Source organism: Orcinus orca, chromosome 1, assembly GCF_937001465.1.
Source record: "Orcinus orca chromosome 1, mOrcOrc1.1, whole genome shotgun sequence".
NCBI lineage: Eukaryota > Metazoa > Chordata > Mammalia > Artiodactyla > Delphinidae > Orcinus > Orcinus orca.
In genome coordinates, this window is record NC_064559.1 from 161,949,551 (window position 1) to 161,961,781 (window position 12,231).

The window sequence follows — 12,231 nt, forward strand, 5'->3', positions numbered from 1 at the left end:
GTTATTTCAATCTATATAATACTTTTTAAACTTTGTATTGATGGGGTCAGTCAATGATGAGCAAAACATTGTTCCTGTTCTCAGGAAGATTATAACGGAGTAAAGACATGGTCTGGATGACAAAGATGGGAAGCAGGGTATAAGATCCCATCCGATGTTGTTCTCAGAAGTCAATAAGGGTCAAAACCAAGAATGTCAAAACCAACACTTAAAAGCTGAGCCGAAGCCATGACGCTAGGCCAAGGGCCAGAAGTTACCTGGACACAGCACGGAAAGAGCAAAGTCAGCAGAGAAGCCAGGAGGGGGTCCTAAGTGATGAGGGTAGGGCCGAGGCTCTTAGAGCTTACGTTTAATGGCTATGCATTTCCTGGTATACAGGGAGGTCAGAATGGTTCTGAAGGAACAGAGTGGGGCTCATTCCCGTGTTCATTTATTCGGTATTTGTTCATTAACTGCTGTGCACTAGACTTTATGCTATATGATCTCAGAGGTAAGGGAGATATATAGGACCCAAGCCTATTTACAGGATTCTAGCAGGCTTATGGGAAAGATAAAACCCTATACACGAACTGAAATATGAAGACACTATGGGAAGCTTCTGATTTAATTATCTGAAATAGAGACATTTTGGCTTTATTTTTTAACATGAAGGACCTCAAGAAAAATGCCATAGAAGGGTAAGTTGGAGGACAGTTTATTTCAAGCTTGGAAAAATTGGAAAGGTAGAATTTTTTCTGGGCCTTGAAGCCATGTGGAAATTGGACATACAAACATGTAGTCAGGAAAAGCTTTAGAGAGAAATGAAAAGGAAGTCTTAAAGCAGTGTAGTGTGGTGGGAAAGAACACGAACATGGCAGTCAGATTAATCAGAGTCAAATCTGGGCCCTGTCACTTAGCCGTTGAGTGACCTTGAGCAAGTTATTTAACCTCTCCATGCTTCCATTTCCTCAGCTGGTGTGGAAATTGTTTGCAAAAGTGGCTGCAACATTCCTTCCCATACTCCTTGTAAAGTGACTTCACCACTCTTCCCTTCAAAAGGAGGACTCTGGTGCCTCCCTTCAATTTGGGCTGGTTACCTGCTTTGGCCAATAGAATATCACAAAGTGATGCTGTTCCAATCAAGCCTTGGGCCTTAAGAAGCCTTGCAGTGCCTGCTTTCCCCCTCTTGAAAGCCAGCCACCATAGAAAGAAACTCAAGCCAGACTACTGAGTGGTGGCAGACCACGTGGAGAGAGAGGCCACGTGGTAGAGAATCAAGGCGTCTCAGCAGAGAGCCAGCACAAGGCCTCAGATGTTACACGAAACCACTTTGGATCTCCCAGTCTCTATCAAGCCCCTGCAGGCAGGACCGCAAGGAACTGTGATGAACATCCTTGCTGAGCTCTGGAAGTCCAAAGTCCTGACCCATAGAATTGAGAGCAATGAAATGGCTGTTGTTCTAAACCCCTACATTGGAGGATGATTTAGATACCTGCTACAGATGGCCAACAGCCCAACTATCTAACTCATTCTGTATATACCTCACAGAGTTTCGCTAGCAAAACAGAAACAACTCCATGAATTCCAAGGGTAAGGAGTTGGATATAGGAGTTGAGGAACTACACGTCATTGGAATAGCTGGGGGAGCAAATGTCAGGGAAGCCAACACTGAAGACTGAGCCCAAGGAACTGAAATGGGTAGTTCAAAATAGCTTGCCAGAAAGATGATGAAGATCTCTGAAAAGTTTCCACCAATAGTGTCAGTCTATAGCAGAAAAGTAAATGGTCTCGAGAGCTTGTAAGAAAACCTCTGAGAATCCCTTACCTGCCTTTGCTCATAGCTTCAGCTGACTCTTGCTTTTCCTTCCCTCCCACTTTCCCAATCTCCTACTAGCGATGCTCAGTGGTCAGCTCTAAGCTGAAACCCCATAGGACGGGGATTCTAGTACATGGAGCCCATGGCTTCTCAGAGTCCTTAGGTGGAATGCTAGTGATGTCAAGTTGACAACAGAACATGCAGCCCAAGGAGCAATTTATTCATGGTTAGAAAGTCTTGATTCTCCCAGTCAGTTTCTTGAATTGGACCATGTCTCCTCCCTACCCCCCAAAATCTAGTCAGGTCAGATGATAGAGAACAAGGTTTAAAAAAACAAACAAAACTGGGTATCCAAGAATGTCCAAGGGATGTTCTCCTCTTTCTCTGCTGAGCATAGCACACATAATAGCAGCAATCCTAGATAATCTGGAGAATAATCCCAGGTGACTAAGGTTATTATGAAAAGTCCCTGGCAAGAAGTCTCCCGCAAAGGAAAAGTAATAAAGGCTTCCAGCCATAGGAGATCAAGGTGTCTCACTACAGAGATTAGGACCTGCCATCTAGTAACTGGAGGTGACTGGTGTTTTATTCATGATTGAATTGTCTGGGGGACATGTGCAGACTTACTGGTAGTTATTGGCATTCACTTATCACTTCACAAACACTTTTTGAACTCCTCCCATGAACTGAGAAGGTTGTCAGAGATAAACAGTTTCTTCCCACAAGTCTTGCAGAAAATTGGGACAAATAAATCAAAAATCTACAATTCACTGAAAAAAAATATAGTTGGAGAGAATGTAAAGATTTTATCTAAGCACCAAACAAGGAAACAACTGAGTCTACGGGTTATGGGTGGAATTTGGAAAATCTCAAAGATTTGAGAAAGGCTTTTATATGCATACTTTTATGCATATAAAAGCCTTATATGCAAAGGCTTTTATATGCATACTTTTGAAAGATGATTAGAAATTCATAGCAGACAAAGGAAGTCAAGTACATTCCATGCACATGCAAAAGCAAAGAAATGTGGAAGTGTATGGTGCAGCCTTGGACTCAAAGTTGTGCAGTTGATCTGAGATCAAGTATGCCAGGGTACAGGAGACAATGCTCAGAGCCAGTGTGGAAGCATAGGTTGGGTCAGGTTTTAAAGACTCCTGAATGCCATTTTGGAGTTGGAATCCTGTTCTTTAAGTCAGTATTTTCCAGATACACTTGCATTTTCACCGAAGGTTTCACAAGGCTCTCCATTGAGATGCTGAAAAAAATTCTGAACTTCTATTACTATGGCTACAGCAGCCATGAAAATGAAGCACCCAAGTAAACTGAAATAGAGTAACTCAGTGTTGAACAAAGAGTTTCAAAAACAATCAAGTACATCCAATCATATGGCTCTCACCATAAAATATGATTACTAGTGCAATAAGATTTTCATGTTTACAAAAATATTGTAAGAATTATTCTTATTTTTAATCCTTTAATTTTATTATGTGTTTTATAACATACTTGATTCATGACTATAGTAGTACATCTATATGATTTATAAATACCTAAATAAATCTATGTTGTGGGTACATGCTGAGAAGTATTTTACTAATAAATGTACATAATCAAAATATTTGAAGGCCACTCAGCAAGTAATGGAGAGCCAGCAGAGAGATTTTTTGTAAAATAGTAGCCTATTAATGTAGATTTTTGGACATTTTGCTCTGGCAACTGTTTGGAGAATAAGTGAAGGAGAAAAAGAATGGAGGCAGGCAGGGAAACCATTTAAGAGGATGTTTCAATAGTCAAGGTGGGAAATAAGGATGCCTGAACTAGCTGTTTTCTATTGTTTAAAACTCAAGATAAAACGCAATTAAGAATATTTGAAAGCAAGAGGTACCAGCTTGCTAGTGGGTTTCACGGTCCTAGGGTCTGGGGGATGCAAAGTCAAGAAAAGCATGACGTTCCTCCCAAAATAACTCAGGCTCTTGGAGGCAGAAATACAGGGGTCACACAGAATTTTTTAGTCGGGTCTTATGGAGGTTTCTTGTAGTACAAATGGAGGCAAAGGGTATTCCAGGCCATGGGATTGTGTATGCAGAATCCCAGAAGGAAGAGAATGCCTGTCGTGTGCAGGAAATAGAGAGAAAAACCTTAGATGGAACCAAAGATGGATAGGTTATCTGGCCCCAGATTACCAAGGGCTAGGAATGCCATGGTCCCAACAGAATTTTAGCCTGTGATCAGTTCAAACTATGAATGTTCTCTAGAAAAATGCTGGCATGGCTAGAGTCTCATCAATGGCTTTACATCAAGTGACGTAGTGCTTGGAAGAAAACAAGGATATAACAGAGTTCTGAAAACTAAGAGGGTGGGCTTGCTTCTACAATCTCACTTTGTGACCACATGGGGGCAGTCTCAACCCATCGCATCCAAGGAGCGGCTCAGAACTTCAGATTTCACCTGAGCTTTCCAAATAACCCCACTCTCAGGTACTGTTCTGTGTTGCCTGTCTTTGGGAGAATGACCTTTTCAGAAATTAATGGTGTTTTATGGGTTTTTACTAAATAGCCTTGGAATTTCCCAGGTCAAATTCTAATCTGTTCTTTTAGTTTTCAAACTTCAGAGGTGACATTCCACAGGACCTGGCAATGCAGCCCCTGACATACTTTGCAAACACTCTTCACTTTACAAAATTCAGTACACTACGTAGCCTAACCTCATATCATGCATTTTATAGATAAGAAAAATAAGTCCCAAGGAGGGTCATGGCCAGAGAAACAGTACAATTGGGGAATTAAAGTACCTAGAAAAATTAAAAACAAGAGGAGTGGTTAGGGGCACAGACAACCTGTGTCTGAGTCCTGTCTTCGTCGCTTAATGGATGAATAACTTCAGGCAAGTTCCTCCTCTTCTGTGCCTCAGTTTTCCCATCTCACCTTCCTCAGATTAAATTAGTCTCTAAAATATTTTTTAAATGCTTTAAATGTTACCAGTACTTAACAAGTACTACATGCATTGTGTGATCATTATAATTTCAAAGATTAAATTTTTATATTTAGAAATTCTATTGATGCTAACATAAATATGTCATTTTGTTATGTGTAAAATAACCCATTTTTACTTTATAAAATCTAATCTCTTCATTAACTTTTTGAATATTTGACCCACTTAATGTCTTTTTCAGATTGCTTTATTTTCTGTACTTCCTAGAATGTGAATTTTATTATTCTTCTTTCCTTTCCTTTTTTTATCAACTGCTGACATAGTCAACAAATACTTATTGAGCATCTTTTTATGTGCTAGTCATTGGCGATATCACAGTGAACAAAACAGAGTTTTATAAACTCTGTGCTCCTCATGGATCTTACATTCCACTGGGGGGCAGAGGGAGAGAGAATAAACAAAAATCAGAGCATATGGTATGCTAAGTGAGAATTCGTGCTATAAAGAAAAATAAAACGGGACTTCCCTGGTGGTGCAGTGATTAAGAATCCGCCTGCCAATGCAGGGGACACAGGTTCGATCCCTGGTCCGGGAAGATCCCACACGCCGCGGAGCAGCTAAGCCTGTGCGCCACAACTACTAAGCCTGCGCTCTAGAGCCCGCAAGCCACAACTACTGAGCCTGCGTGCCACAACTACTGAAACCCGCATGCCTAGAGCCCATGCTCTGCAACAAGATAAGCCACCGCAATGAGAAGCCCGTGCACTGCAATGAAGAGTAGCCCCCGCTTGCCGCAACTAGAGAAAGCCCGTGCGCAGCAACGGAGACCCAATGCAACCAAAAATAAATAAAATTTTAAAAAGAAAGAAAAAGAAAACAGGAAGGGGGAGGAGTTGCAGTTTTACATAAGGTAGTCAGAAACATCCTTCTTGAGACCACAATTTCTGAGCAAAGACCAGAAGGAGGGTAGGGAAAGAGCCATGTAGACATCTTGGGGAGGGGCTTTGTAGGCAGAGAAAAGAGCAGGGGCAAAGGCTCTGAGTCAGGAGTGTGCATGGCACATTCAAAGATGGCGGCATGGGGACTGCAGTAGACTGGACGATCCCCTGGGAGAGTACCAGATAAAGTCAGAGAAACCACAAGAGCCAGACTGCAGTAGACTGGATGATCCCCTGGGAGAGTACTAGATAAAGTCAGAGAAACCACAAGAGCCAGACAGTAAGGCCTGCCAGGACATCATGAGGACTGAAGTTGTTGGACAGCTATCTGAGCAGCTGAATGGCATGATCTGATTTTGTATTTTAAAGAACCGCCCTGCCATAAATATGCGTGCATGAATGTGTATGAATGTTCCAAAGGCAACCACAGAAGCAGGGAGACCAGGCTTTTGCAATAATCCAGATGAGAGATGAGGATACTTGTGAAAGGGTGTCAGCAGAGGAGGCAGTGAGAAATGCTGGATATATTTTGAAGATAGACAACTCGATTTGCGAATTTACATTTGAAGTGTAAGAAACAGAGGAAATGAGTATGATTCAAAAGTTCTTTGCCTGAGACACTAGAAGGATGAACTACTCATTTCTGAGATCTGGAAGACACATCCTGAATCCCAGGTGCTTCTCTCCATCTTTACTCTCGCTGCTGAGTCATTATCCACCAGCCTATTTGCTACAATAGTTTCCTAACCATTCTCCCTTCCTCTGTTCTTACACCTGCAAACCATTTTCTTCAAGGAAAGAGGGTCATTTAACAGAAAAATAAAAGCAGATCATGTCACTCTTTGATTAAAAATCTCCAGTGGCGGGCTTCTCTGGTGGCGCAGTGGTTAAGAATCCGCCTTCCAAGGCAGGGGACATGGGTTCAAGCCCTAGTCCAGGAAGATCCCACATGCCGCGGAGCAACTCAGTCCGTGCACCACAACTACTGAGCCTGTGCTCTACAGCCCGCGAGCCACAACTACTGAAGCCCACGCTCCTAGAGCCCGTGCTCTGCAACAAAGAGAAGCCAACACAATAGAAGCCCGCACACCACAAAGAAGAGTAGCCCCCGCTCGCCGCAACTAGAGAAAGCCCGCGCAGCAACAAAGACCCAACACAGCCAAAAATAAATTAATTAATTTTAAAAAAAAGCCTCCACTGGCTTCTAATCAAAATTAAAGTAGACTCCGAACTCCTTACTGTGGCTTACAAGTCCCTTGTCTGACATGATTTCTCTTCTCCTACTTCTGGAGCATTCCCGTACCCCTGCCCTGCCACATGAATACACCAAGATTCTTCCCAAATAGGGTCACTGTTAGCCCTTCTGCATGATTCTGCCCTCTCCTCTCAACCACACTATTTTTTTTTTTTTTTTGTGCTCCTTCTTAGCATTTAGATATGAGTTAACTGTTCCTACTCAGGCAGACCTTCCTAGACCACCAACCCTTAAGAAACAACTTGTCACTTTCTTTCAACCAGCTCCATTTTACTTTCCTGAAGAGTGCTTAGGGTCATCTGATTATTTTTGTAATTGGTTTATTATCAGCTGTCTCCAACCAGAACATAAGTTCCACTAGAGCTGGGGCCTTGTCTTCTTCCCCACTGTATCTCCAGTGCCTAGAACAGAGCCTGACCCACAGTAAGTGCTCAGTAAGTGGTCATTGAACAACAATGAATAAAATTCCTCATCGTTGCAGTGTACACACTTCTCACCTGTACATTTTCATTAATCACGGAGGGTCAAAAGGGCTTTAGTATCTGGTCAACGTCAGTGGCTTGTAACAAGTTTCATCCGAAACCATTCCATCGGGCTTAACTTTGTCAAAAATCCAGAAAGAGAAAAATTAAAGCCAGACCAATGAAGTAGTATTTAGTAAGGGTTTATTATGCACCTAAGAACAGTTCACAGACTGGGAGCTTTCAAACTCAAAACTGTTAGGAAGCTCAGAGACATGACTCCTCAGGGTGACGTATAAAATGAAAATTAGGAAGCTGTTCAACCTTTCCTATGATTGGTTATTATAATGGAAGTTTCCAGATGGCAGGGGATTGATAATAGTGATTATTTTATAGCATTTTAGGAAGATGACTTAAATTTCTTGTATGATTATCAGAGGCAGTTACAAGAAGCAATCTAAGTTAAGCTTCACTTATATTCGTGAAAAGCTAGATTTAGTGTTTATGTGGCTTCAATGGTATTGTCTGCTCAGGGAATTTTCAAATTTGGTCTTCATTTTGTATTTTACTTTGACAAACTTTCAGTGTTCTAACCTCTTCTGGACCAACGTTAGGGTAAAATTGGCATTAAACGTTGATGTCAATCCTCTATTTACAACCACCTGTTTCCTTTTTTTTTTCAATTTTTTTTTTTTTTTTTTTTTTTTTTTTTTTTTTTTTTTTGCGGTACGCGGGCCTCTCACTGCTGTGGCCTCTCCCGTTGCGGAGCACAGGCTCCGGACGCGTAGGCTCAGCAGCCATGGCTCACGGGCCCAGCCGCTCCGCGGCATGTGGGACCTTCCCGGACCGGGGCATGAACCCGTGTCCCCTGCATCGGCAGGCGGACTCTCAACCACTGCGCCACCAGGGAAGCCTTGCTTCCTTTTTTTTAAAATTTTATCCATCACTCTTCCCCATCCCTGTTGATTCTCGCCGCCTCTAAACATTTGTCACATGTTGTATGATGTAATGTGTGTGTATAGTAATATGTGTGTATAGATATGTGTGTATATCTGTGTGCATAGACATATCTTTTTCATGTACTACATAGTCATGTTTACATAGGTATATGCATTTGTGTATGTATGTATGCGTGTGTGTGTGTATATATACATGTATATGTACACCATTTGACCATTTAGCATCCATTGTCACTTATATGTTAATAGTACCCTGATTTTCTTTTGGGAAATTAAATCTTCCCCTCTGGGTGACATCATGATAGGATAGTAAATCAAGGCAGCTGAATTTCCTAGCAGAGGAACAAGCACATGACTTAAGCCAAGCCAGCAGGAATCTCTCCCCTCAAGTTTTGGAACAGTAAAAGACTGGAGGGAAAGGAGGTAGAGTCCCTTCTTTCCAGCAGCAGCATCAGATGGGATAGTGGAATGGGACCTGCAGCCTAGATGCCTGGAGATGTATTTAATCCAGTCCTGGATCTTGTCCTATTTCTAAGTCTCATCTCTTAGTCTCCAGTTAGTCGTGCAATCATGTCTAAGTTATGTAGAGTTGATTTTTTTTTTTGCATACATGATTTTATCTTTATTCTCAAGAATCAAATATTTCATTCTATTTATATGTGCAATACACAGCATTTTCTTATCACCTTCAATTTTTATCTCTAATAGCCACTGAAATAATACCTTTATCTTACCAGCAATCCTATCACTCTCACTACTTTTTTCTGCACTTATTTGATATGTACAAAACAAAAGGACAGCGAAATAATAAAACAAAGGTAGGTAAGAGCTTAAAAGTATATACGATCAATAACCATTGTGCATGTGTATGTGTGACAGAGTGAGTTGATACAGTTGTTCTGGAGCATAGCATTATTTGAATTTGTAAAAGTTATTAAGTTAAAAGTTATAAGATAGAGTAATTTTACGGTGTAGAGAATGTCAATTGATACAGGGAGTAAATGCTAAACAAAGAGAGAGAAACTTCTTAAAGAATATAAGATATAATAATAAAAACACTTCACAAATCATTCTGACACTCATTATCTCACTGGTATTGCCCTACAATTTTGAGGAAGATAAATACAAATTGTTGGTCTCCATTTTAATGCTAAAAAAGTGAAGTTCAGAAAGGCTAAATGATTTCCTGAAAGTCCTTTAGCTATTAGAAACAAAACCCAGAATAGAATGTAAGAGTTTTGAGGGTGATTTTTTAGTTCATGGCTGACGACCTGACCCTAACTAGCTTTAAAACAAAGTGGAATGTTTTGGTGATGACACATATATATTTCTGCAGCATCATGGGAATAAAATCCCCACCAGAAAATAATGACAGTATAATGTGCAACATTACAGCATACTTGGGACTGGTGAGCAAAATGGCCAGTCCATAATGGACTTCCAGCTATGAGAAGCTAAGAGACAACAGGGACTGTCTCAGGGCGTGAGTAACAGTGACATATATACGGCCTGCAGTGCATAAGGAGGAAACATCTAAAACATATAAAGACTAATCATAGATCTGGGAACTCACGTTCCTTTAGTCACAGCATCTAGACTGTAAGCTCCATGAGAACATGGACGGATACATATTTACCTAACATTGTATCTCCTTTACTAGCAGGAGAGATGATGCCTCCTTTACTAGCAGGAGAGATGATGCCTGCCACATTGGAGGTATACAAAATTTGTTGAATGAACCTCCACTATAGCAGCCAGCTATACTGACCTTTAGTTACTTCTCTACATCACTCATGTGCCTCATTGCAAGAAAACTACAAAGCTCCGCTGCTCTCTCTGTGACCTCCCAGATAGATTCAGTTAGAAACAGTACCCATTGGCTTTTAAAGAGTGAGGGGGTGGGATCCTTAGAATTAGAGTCCAAGGATGATTCAGTGAGCAGTGTTAGAGACTCATCACTTACATTTGCAAGCCCTTGCCCAGGTGAATAATGCAGAGGAGGAACGGAATAACAGAGGGCAGTTACTGCCAAAGTAAGCCTCTTGCTCTTTACCCTCCTGAGAATAAGCTACACCCCACCCCCATAATTTGTGTTTATTGGAGTGTCAGATTAAGAAATTAAAAGGAGCATGCCCTTAATCCCAAAAAGGTACATGAAGGTAACACTTGTTAAATAAAGCAAAAAGAGTTTTCTGGAAGGAAAAAGAGCACAAGAACTAGAGAGTCAAGGGGAAGGAATCTTGCTATGAGACTGGCAGAGGGATGAAACCTCTGGGAGCAGAAACGGATGCATATCAGAGGGTGGCACCTTTAGACACAAGGCATTGCACTCAGTCTTCATGACTAAGGTGCAAAAAGTGGAAGAGATGGGGCAAGACAAGGACGCTTTGCTACCACTGATTCCTGGGACTAAGCAAAGTGGAGCCCACAGAGTCTTGCAACTTTGATCCAAGGCAACCTACTTGAATTCCAACTGTGATCCACAAGATAGATATGTTTTCAGGGGGTTCCCAATGAACTTGGCACACAACTTATCACTAACACTAACTGCTCTCCTATAATACTAATGATCCCCTTTTCTCTTTTAGCAAGAGAACCCCACCCCAGGTTTTAGATAGACACATGGCTGCCAGCTCAAGGCTTCGTTTACCAGCTTCTCCTGCAAATTAGTTGTTGCCATGTTGCTGGGTTCCTGCTTATCACGTTCCTGGTGAACTTAAGGTTCTTGCCTCATCGTGGAAAAAATTTGGAAATGAGACAGGAAGGTTAAGAAAGTAAAATGAAGATTTATTTAAACAAGAATACACTCTCAGAGGGAGAACGGGCAGACAGGTGAGTAGCTGCTGCCCTGAGTTTCTTTAGCAAGCCAGTTATGAGGGGCACACAAATGAAGGGCATACACATTGGGGAAGGAGAAGTTTAGGGGTCATATTACCTGATTTTCATCCCAGCTCCATATTCCCAAGGGGAGGAGGGATTTTTGTTCTTTTCTAGCTTAGATCAGAAGTGCCATGGTGAGACGAACCAGCCAAGCTTGTCTACAGCGAGCAAGCAGACTCCCGGGAACAAACAGCTCACCCTTTGGGAAACTTTAAGTCTTTGTTGCAACAAGCGGAATGAAATTTCTGTTTTGTCATCTTTTCTCAAACCTTTTACCTACAAAACTATAGATTCATATGCTGATTCTTTTGATAATTCTAACTGCTAGATATGTGGTCAGCTTCCTATTTGCGGGTCTTCAGGATTGCCTTGATGGGTTTCCCCTTTATAGGGAATGGCTTGAAAAAAACTAGCTACAACAAGTCTCTCCAAAGTGCCAGGTCCAGATCAGGTTTCAGGCTTATTCCTAAGGGGCTGAAATCTTAATCATATAAGACTCGGATCCAGGACTTGGAACTCAAATATTTCTAATTCGGTAACTATTCCCCCAAACTTAGGCAGGACCATGCCCCATCTCAGCAGGAAGTAGAGCAGCCATTGCCCCAATCCCCGAAAGATTTGGGGAAAGATAAAACATTGCCCCATTCCCTGAAAGATTTGGGGAAAGATAAAACCGAAGTGGGGATTAAAACTGAGTCCCATTAAAACTGAGTTCCGAGGGCTTCCGGAAGATGGCGGAAGAGTAAGACGCGGAGATCACCTTCCTCCCCACAGATACACCAGAAATACATCTACACGTGGAACAGCTCCTACAGAACACCTACTGGACACTGGCAGAAGACCTCAGACCTCCCAAAAGGCAAGAAACCCCCCACGTACCTGGGTAGGGCAAAAGAAAAAAGAATAAACAGAGGCAAAAGGATAGGGACGGGACCTGCACCAGTGGGAGGGAGCTGTGAAGGAGGAAAGGTTTCCACACACTAGGAAGCCCCTTCGCGGGCGGAGACTGCGGGTG

The 12,231-nt window shown here is 41.9% G+C and overlaps 1 long non-coding RNA gene across 1 annotated transcript in view; it reads right to left on the bottom strand.

The window, feature by feature from the left end:
- LOC117202852 (uncharacterized) overlaps positions 1–12,231 on the bottom strand; it is a 278,339-nt gene that overhangs the window by 265,790 nt on the left and 318 nt on the right. The window lies entirely within an intron of this gene.